General features: G+C 40.2%; 1 pseudogene; it reads right to left on the reverse strand.

Moving 5' to 3' along the window:
• The window catches only part of LOC105304180, a 12715-nt pseudogene extending 6077 nt beyond the window's left edge, over nucleotides 1-6638 (reverse strand).
• Nucleotides 6639-9465: the final 2827 nt, after the last annotated feature.

The raw sequence follows: 9465 nt of genomic DNA on the forward strand, positions 1-9465 counted from the left end.
TCCATTGTGAGCCAAAAGTGCAGACTTCTGAGAAATTTCTCACTTGCGGGAAATTCACAGGCTTCCCAGGCCCTGTTGCTTTGTAGGGAAAGTTCAGTCTTCTGCGGGTAGTTGGGTACATATGTTTGACAAGAACTCAGGGTCCCATTGAGCTCCTTGCAGGAGAAAATATGTCTAATTCCTCTCTGTATCCTCATGCAGACTTCAAAGCCACCCACAGACAGTGTGCCCAGGGATGCTTTGGCCCACACTTCCATCGTCCCATGTGCCCTTCCATCCTTGTCGAGGACCTGTTAGAAAGAGGTCCGTTTGGGAAACTTCAGATACCTGTTGATCTGTATCTGACTCTGTCACTTATTAGCTCTGTGATCACCTGTATGAGACTCAGTTTTCTGAATTTTGAATGAGTATACATGAACCATCATACCAGGCCAGGTAGAAAGGTGACGGAGAGGGAGGTGTCTGCTTTAGTCCAGAAGTCTGATATCAAATTGAAAAAGCAGGAAAGGAACAGAGTCCTTAGGAAGGAGGCCCTGGGCCACTTGGATGAGAAGGGACCAGGTTGAATTCTGGCTCTGGAGGCCCCTGTGTCCACACTCTGATGCTGTCACTTATTAGCCATGTGATCACCTCTCTGAGACTTAGTTTTCTTAATTTTGAATGAGAATCCATGGACCACCCTGACCATCCCAGGCAGAAAACTCACGGGGGAAGGTGTCTGCTCTATTCCAGAAGGTTCATTTCAAAGTGAGAAAGCGGGAAGGAGCAGAGGCCTCAGGAAGGAGCCCCGGGGCCTCTTGGATGAGCTGGGACTGTGTCGAATTGTGGCTCTGGGAACTCCTGTGTCCATACTCCCGGAAGGCGGATGTGCTTGCACCGACATGCCATCCCAAGAGACCTGGGGACAACATAGCCTTTTGTTCTAAAACCCACCATATATATATGTGCATATATTTTCACATATATGCACACATATATATGGGAGCTCTGGCATTGCACACTGAATTCACGTGCATTGTGAGCCAAAAATGCAGATTTCCGAGAAATTTCGTACTTGCGGCGAAGGCACAGGCATCCCAGGCCCTGGGGCTTTGTAGGGAATGTTTAATCTTCTGCGGGTAGTGGGGACAGACTTGTGACAAGCCCTCAGGGTACAATTGAGCTCCTTGAGGCAGAAAATGGGTCTAATTCCTCTCTGTATCCTTCTGCATACTTCAGGGCCACCCACAGACAGTGTGCCCAGGGATGCTTAGGCCCGCCCTTCCATCGTCCCATCTCCCCCTCCATCCTCTTCGAGGAAGATTCCCATATGGCACCCTTCACCTGGTAAAAAGAGGTCAGTTTGCTGAGACGTCAGACAGCTTGGGTCTGTATCTGACTCAGCCACTTATTAGCTGTGTGATCACCTCTCTGAGACTTAGTTTTCTTAATTTTGAATGAGTGTACAGGAACCATCACAACCAGCCCAGGCAGCAAGGTGAAGGTGATGGAGGTGTCTGCTCCAGTCCAGAAGTCTGATATCAAATTTCAAAAGCAGGAAGTGAACAGAGTCCTTAGGAAGGAGCCCCTGGGCCTCTTGGATGTGAAGGGACCAGGTTGAATTGTGGCCCTGGAGGCCCCTGTGTCCGCCATGGGAGTTTGTCACTTACTAGCCATGTGATCACCTCTCTGAGACTGAGTTTTTTAATTTTGAATGAGAATCCGCGGACCACCAAGACCATCCCAGGCAGAAAACTCACGGGGGGAAGGTGTCTGCTCTAGTCCAGAAGTTTCATTTCAAATTGAGAAACGGGAAGGAGCAGAGAGGCCTCAGGAAGGAGTCCTGGGGCCTCTCGGATGAGCTGGGACTATGTCGAATTGTGGCTCTGAGACCCCCTGTGTCCACACTCCCAGAAGGCAGATGTGCTGGGAAAAGCCTGCCATCCCTAAAGACCTGGTGGCAATATAGCCTTTTGTTCTAAAACCCACCATATATATATGTGCATATATATTCTTATGTGTGCATATATTCTTATATATGGACATATTCATATATTCTTGTATATGTGCATATATTCTTATATATGCACATATATATATGGGAGCTCTGGTGTTACACATTCAATTCACGTGCTTGTTATCAAAAAGTGCAGACTTCTGTGAAATTTCTCACTCATGGCAAATGCACAGGCTTCCCAGGTCCTGGAGCTTTGTAGGGAATGTTCAATCTTTTGAGCGTAGTTGGGTACAGATGTTTGATAAGCACTCAGGGTCCCATTGAGCTTCTTGGGGCATAAAATATGTCTAATTCCTCTCTGTATCCTCATGCAGACTTCAAAGCCACCCACAGACAGTGTGCCCAGGGATGCTTTGGCCCGCCCTTCCATCTTCCCATCTGCCCCTCCATCCTTGTCGAGGAAGAAGCCAAAATGGCATCCTTCAGCTGGTAGAAAGAGGTCCGTTTGGGAAACTCCAGACACATGTTGATCTGTATCTGACTCTTTCACTTATTAGCTGTGTGATCACCTGCATGAGACTTAGTTTTCTGAATGTTGAATGAGTATACAGAATCCATCATGACCAGCCCAGGCAGAAAGGTGACGGAGAGGAAGGTGTCTTCTCCAGTCCACAAGTCTGATATCAAATTTAAAAAGCAGGAAGGAACAGAGGCCTCAGGAAGGATCCCCTGGGCCTTTTGGATGAGAAGGGACCGGGTTGAATTGTGTCTCTGGAAGCCCCTGTGTCCACACTCTGATTCTGTCACTTATTAGCCGTGTGATCACCTCTCTGAGACTTAGTTTACTTAATTTTGAATGAGTATCCACGGACCACCAAGACCATCCCAGGGAGAAAAGTGACAGGGAAGAAGCCTCTGCTCTAGTCCAGAAGTTTCATTTCATATTGAGAGAGCAGGAAGGAGCAGAGGCCTCAGGAAGGAGCCCCGGGGCCTCGTGGATGAGCTGGGACTATGTCGAATTGTGGCTCTGGGACCCCCTGTGTCCACACTCCAGGAAGGCGGTTGTGCTTGGAACAGCCTGTCTTCCCTAAAGACCTGGGGGCAACACAGCCTTTTGTTCGAAAAACCAAGCTTTGATGATGCCATTGTCCTCATTATAGATGAGGCAAGGTCTCCTTAGCTGGGTACAGGGAGAGGTATAGGTCTTATGTTTCTTAAGAAGCAAAATGACCTCCTTGGTCTTCTTGTAGCCTTCAACTTTTTCTTCAATCACTAAAGGAAGTTCAGGAAGTTTCTCAATATGATGTCCTTTAGACATGACCAGTGATGGTAAGGCTGAGGCAGCAAGGGCAGAGCAGATCGCATATCGCTTCTGTGTTGTGTTCACTCTGCTATGCCAACGGTGCCAGGTTTTGTTTGGATCAAACTTGCAGCTTCCATGGGACATACTGCCAGAAGTGCCCTGGCCAGAACAATGAGTCCCACTGCCTCAAACTCTGGGGATTTGAGTCACAGCTCTGCCAATACCCCATGACTCAGCACTGGTTTGATGACCTGCTAATTCACAGACAGCACAGGGCTGTCTATTGTTTTTGCGCAAGTTGGTGTGAACAAAGTTCACAATATCTGGTCAAATGGGAGCCTTGAACACAGCTGGCACAGTCACTTTTTTGCCAGATGATTCCCTTTTTTCGGAGTACACCAGTATCAGTGGATGAGCACAGGCCCTGGCGGGAAGAGGAGTCCACGCCCCTCTCAACCCGGTGACTTCCACAAGAAAAGGAAGGCTTATCAGTCTCTTTTGTCCAGCCAAGCATCAGAACCCATTTTCTATGTTTGGGAAATGTTCACCCTTAGGATGCCTTGCCAGATATTCCCCTTTCCAGGCTCCTTGCAGATAAGACATTGGTCTCGGCTCTGTCATTCAGATCCACCTGCTCTTCAGACTGTGAATAAGTAACTAGTGACACCCAAAAGCAGTGCCACCTACATATTTGGACAACATATGGGACTGGGGGTCTGGTCACTAAGACTGCCAGAATGTGCTGTCATATCTGTGCCCAGCAGGAGCTTCAAGATGTCTTTACTTGAGAAGTCCCTTGGTTTGCTTTTAAGAAATGTTTCTAGCTGTAAAATTCCTAAGTTTGCCTCTCAAGCCCTCCCAAGAGAATGTGTAAACTATCCTACATCTTTTAAATAATTTCCATTTTTGGTTTAATTAACCAGAGTCAATTTCTTTTCTTAGCATTCGAAAGCCCTGATTGCTACTGAAAGCTGTACCAGATGTTATAGGCAATAGACTTTAAGGAGAAAAAAGGGAGGGAAACTGAAATTTATCCTACCTGTCCTGGGAGCAGATAAGGGGAATAAGAATTCAAGCTGGTGTTAAGAAACTGGACCTCAGCAGCTATCGAAATTAGTGAAAAAACCCAGCTGATCAAATCATCACCTGTTGTCCCCTTGAACGACAGTCCCATTGAAGGCTGGGTTCGTGAGACAAAGTGACTGCTGCAAAAGGGCAGTTGAAGGGTGTAAGGGATTCAAGGACTGTCTGGTACAGCAATGGACAGTCTACCAGCAGAAAATGACGCATCAAAGTCCTTGACTCTCGGCTCAAGGCACCAGCTGAAAACCCATCAGTTTCTAAGATGGTTCTAAAAGATTGTAGAACTTCCTTCAGCCACAGTGCTGAGACGATTGGAACCTGCACTCAGAGATTTATCCACCTAGTTGATTACATCAGCTTATAAACTTCCCAAGTCTCTTATGTGGAAATGCCAACTTTGACTAACATAAGATGCTAAGAAGCCATCCCAACGTATGGAAAAAATAAATCTGGAATGGTGTTGGGGTTGGGGGGTGGGTGGAGGGATTGCTTCATTTCTCACAGAGAGAATTGGGATTAGAATCGAAGGCATGGGGGCTGACGTGAGGATCCTGGACCTCTTATGGCAACAAATGTAAACATAGATTGAGGGAATAATGAAATAATAACGCTTAACACCAAATGAAAAAATAATAAATAAAAAACCAATTTCAAATGGCAGAAGGAATCACAAAGTCACCAGCAGGGACTTAAAAGATCCAGAGGTGATAATTTTCTGTCTAATCTCCATTCAGCTTGTTTATGTGGAAGACAGAGGAGGCAGATGGGTGTTGGAGGAAAGAGTGTTTTGTGTTTTTATATTAGGATTTAAGCTAAGCATGCTCATTGTGGGTGATCAGTAAATACCACATTATACCTTTGAGTCCTCATCTTAATTAATACTGCGATTGCATTGGCTATTTTGATATTAATTTAAAAGTGTTTAGCAGCTCAGCAGGACTCCATGGAGTGGTGCTAGAGAGTCAAGTACTATACAGTATTTGAATATTACCAGCTGCCGTAAGCTTGACTGATTGTTATATTGTTTGTTTCATGATGACCTCCCTTTCCACTCAGTTTTATCATCATTAATTAGTGGGGTACCCTGCTGGGTTTTGGTGTCTAAACTAAAATAAAAATCTGTTTGTTCAAGATGATTTCATAGAAGCTTAATATAGCAAGAGAAGAGTGATTTATGCAGAGGTTTACCTTTTAGCACATTCGTTTTCAGAACCAACCCAGTTTGATTATATAGAGTGTGTTAGCTTTTATCCTCAAGCTGGGTAACTTTGGACTTGATCCCAAGAATTAAATACAAAGAGAAGATTTCTTCCTATTTAATGCAGCTGTTAACGACATTAAGAAAAATAATGTCAGTTCATTCTTCGGCAAAATATGGCTTGGTTATCTTCAATTATCTATAGTAATTTGCTTTTATTTTTGTTATAAAAAGTTTTTTTCTTCTGTTATAAAATAAACATACTTATTACAAAAAACCTGGAAAATCCAGAAGAGAGGAAAATAAATGTATTAATTTTCTATTAATGCATGACAAATTACCACAGGCTTAGTAACTTAAAAAAAACATTTGTTTATTATCTGATAGTTTCAGTGGGTCAGGAGTGTGTATATATGCTTTGCTGTTAAAATGTACACCTGAAACTTACTGGATTTCATTAACCAATGTCAACATAAAATTAATTAATTAATTAATTAATTAATTTGAAAAAAGGCAATTTCAGTGTAGTGTTATGTGTATTACTTGTGGTATGAACTGAGAGTGCTATGGAAGGAATAAATACCAAACCCAGTTTTGGGGAGTCGTGGGAGGTTTCCCTCAAGGAGGTGTTACCTAAACTGAGATCTTGCTAGCTTTTCAGCTCACTCCCTCTAGTGTCAACTCTGGGACCTACAATTGATTATTATTCCATTATTTTTATGACAGTTTACACACTTCTTTCCTCATGTCTTTTTTCACTAGGTTTGGCTTCCATGGCACATCATTATATATTCATTATAGAACTGAGAGAAAAGTTAGATAAAAATAATAGAATATAGAACAAAAATGATAAGGAAAATGTGGTACAATGAATAGAAATTGTTTTGACATTAAGAAGTAAATTGTAGAATTCATATTACATCAAAATTATATTCTTTCATTAAGAAGAAAAGATAAATTCCAAACAGAGGCCATGAATTGACTCTTACAATATTTAATAATCTAATTAATGAAGAACAAATTATATGAACACATGGAGATAATATTTAAATTTCTTACTGACATGGAATATTAACAGTGCTGACTGCAATGGAGATATAAGATGACTGAAGGTTCATGTTACCCTGAATCTTACAGCTTTTATGCAAAAAAAACCTTAACTGAGGTTTTCATGAACTTTAGGAAAACTAGGTTTTCCTAAAAATTTACATGACACTACCAATGATGAGACGTAAAAAGTAGTTTTCTAAACTATCAGAAAATTAAAAAAAAATTTTTATTACCCACACTAGAAAAAAGACTATTATTATCTTTTTATTTTCCCTCAAGGCAGTGATATTACAAATTTATTGTCATATATAAAAGGTGATCAGAATATGCAGCAAAAATTTTTTAAAAATTATATAGATTATAGATATATGAAAGAGGAGTCAGGCAATTGATTACTAAAAGCATTGTGCATTTTTTCTGGGTTTTTGTGATTGTTGCAGTATTCATCAGATGTTTGGGATTTTAAAATTGTAGTTTTGTTTTTTTTTCTGCAGGTATAGTTACTTCTGTATCTATATTGTGCTTTTGTATTTTTTTCATAAGTGGGCTCCTGGGCTCTAGTCTGCATTTTCTCTCACATGGCAACTATGAAGGAATCTGGAAAAATGACTTTCAACTTTTCTAGCTCTGGCAGTTTAGCGGGTTAGGAAGTTATTTTAGTCAAGAAGGAGGTAGGAGTGGCTGTTAAGTACCAATCCACCACATCCACCGAAATCCGGGGTGCCAAATTCTTCTAAAAGAATGATACAGGAAAGTTCTAGTTTCATAGAACCGTACCCTATAGTTGGGAATAATTCCTTAAAAACCTCTGCAGGAGGTAAGTTTTTGGATAAATTGTAGTAGAATCAAACTCCTTTGGCATTGTTTGATTAATCACGAGGTTGATCATTCTCCTATCCCTAGGAATTTATTCATTTTCTTACTTTTCAGAAAACACCATCCCAAATGTTTGATAGCAAGTATTGTTTTACTTTTTGAAGTAAGTAGCTATCTCTTTGCCATGAGTCTATTAAGTTCTTAATATATTTTTCCCAGGGAATTTACATATGTATTTTTTATTGAGGTAAAATATATATAACATAAACTTACCATTTTAACCATTTTTTAGGGTATAGTTCTGTGGTATTAAGTATATTCACATTGTAGTGCATATGTTTTAAAGGTATTAAATCTTTATTGAATTTGTTGCAAATATTTTCTCAAATTTGTCATTTAATTTTTCAATATAGTGATTTTCTATGAATATTTGCAGCACTTTTTTTTTTAATGGTTTCATTTTTAAATTCAAATCTTTTAACTACTTTGAATATTTTACCTGTGGTATAGTCAAAGTTCTATTTGTTTACATATAAGTATAAAATAATATATATAAATATAAAATATATAAAAATATTTTTAAGCTAAGATGATTTTTATAGCTTTATAACATATCGAAATATCATATACCACTAATCTTTGTTTTCAAAATTTTCTTTGGTCTACTCAGTCATTCTGGTATAATATTAAAAATTCTAAGAGTTATCTGTCAGTTCACTTATGCGATGTAAAAATTGTACATACTAACGCTCCCCTATAACTTTATAAATCTTCATTTATCCATACAACTATTTAGACTGTTTTCTGTTGCATTTAGAAAAGATAAGCAAATAGTAAGAGGGTATATATGTTCTGACAAAAAGTAAAAGAGATACTTTATCTTGCAGTTTTTCAGCACAGGTCCTTGGGAGGCCCAAAGATGACTGGATAAACTGTCCATGTAAGGCCATAACTAAGGATTTCATGGAATCTGAGAAGAGGAGCTAAGGTACAGCTGGGAACTGAATACCTTCTCTCAGTCTCTCTCTCTCTCTCTCTCTCTCTCTCGTGCCTGTTTCTCTTTGCATGTGTACTGTCATTTATTATTTTCTCTATGTCTGTACACTAAGTTGCCTTTATGTGAAATCAAATTTGATAGCAAAGTTACATAGCCTGGGTTTTAATCTTGTTCCCTCACTTCCTAGCTGTGTGACAAAATTTTTAATTCCTTTGTGCCTCAGCGTTCTCATCAGTAAAATGGTGGTGATGGGGAGTTGTTAATAACAGTAATTACTTTGCAGGGTAAATACATTAAGAAAATGAAACACATAGTAAGTACCATATAAATGATGGCTCTTATTATTTATACATGTGATTTCCATTTCCTCATAATTTCAGTTGCCCGTGGGCTGTCATGGTTATCCTGATACTTTCTACAAGCTAGCTTTGACTCTGCTGCTAACTTAGTCCCATATTCTCAAGATGGGAATCTCTCTGGCTCAGTTCATCTTTTTAAGCTGAGCCATTGGTATCAGTTCCTGGCAGACCAGTGAATTGGCTGCCTTTTATGCAAGTGCCATGCTCTGGTCCAATCACATGTACAGGGGTTTAGGGGGAATCTCATGTACACAGTATGGCTACTGTCTCTCACCATGTATGGTCAGTCAGTTTCCCAGTTTCAACAGAAGAGAGGATGGGCCACAGACACCATAAAACATATTGGCCTTAGACAAATGAAAAGATGCTCAAAGTCACTAATCATCAAAGAAATGCCACAATGAGATATCATATCACACCTGTCAGAATGGCTACCATCAATAAATCAAAGAACAACAAGTGTTAGTGAGGATGTGGAAAAAAAAGAACCCTCCCTCATACACTGTTGGTGGGATTGCAAATTGGTACGGCCATTATGGAAAATAGTCTGAAGTTTCCTCAAAAAATTAAAAATGGATCTTACCTTTTGACCCAGCAGTTGCACTTCTGGGTATTTATCCAAAGAAAACCAAAACAATAGTTCATAAAGATCTATGTACCCCTATGTTCACGGTAGCAGTATTTACAATAACCAAGATAGGAAACAACCTAAGTGCTCATCAA

Source organism: Pteropus vampyrus, unplaced genomic scaffold, assembly GCF_000151845.1.
Source record: "Pteropus vampyrus isolate Shadow unplaced genomic scaffold, Pvam_2.0 Scaffold332, whole genome shotgun sequence".
Lineage (NCBI taxonomy): Eukaryota > Metazoa > Chordata > Mammalia > Chiroptera > Pteropodidae > Pteropus > Pteropus vampyrus.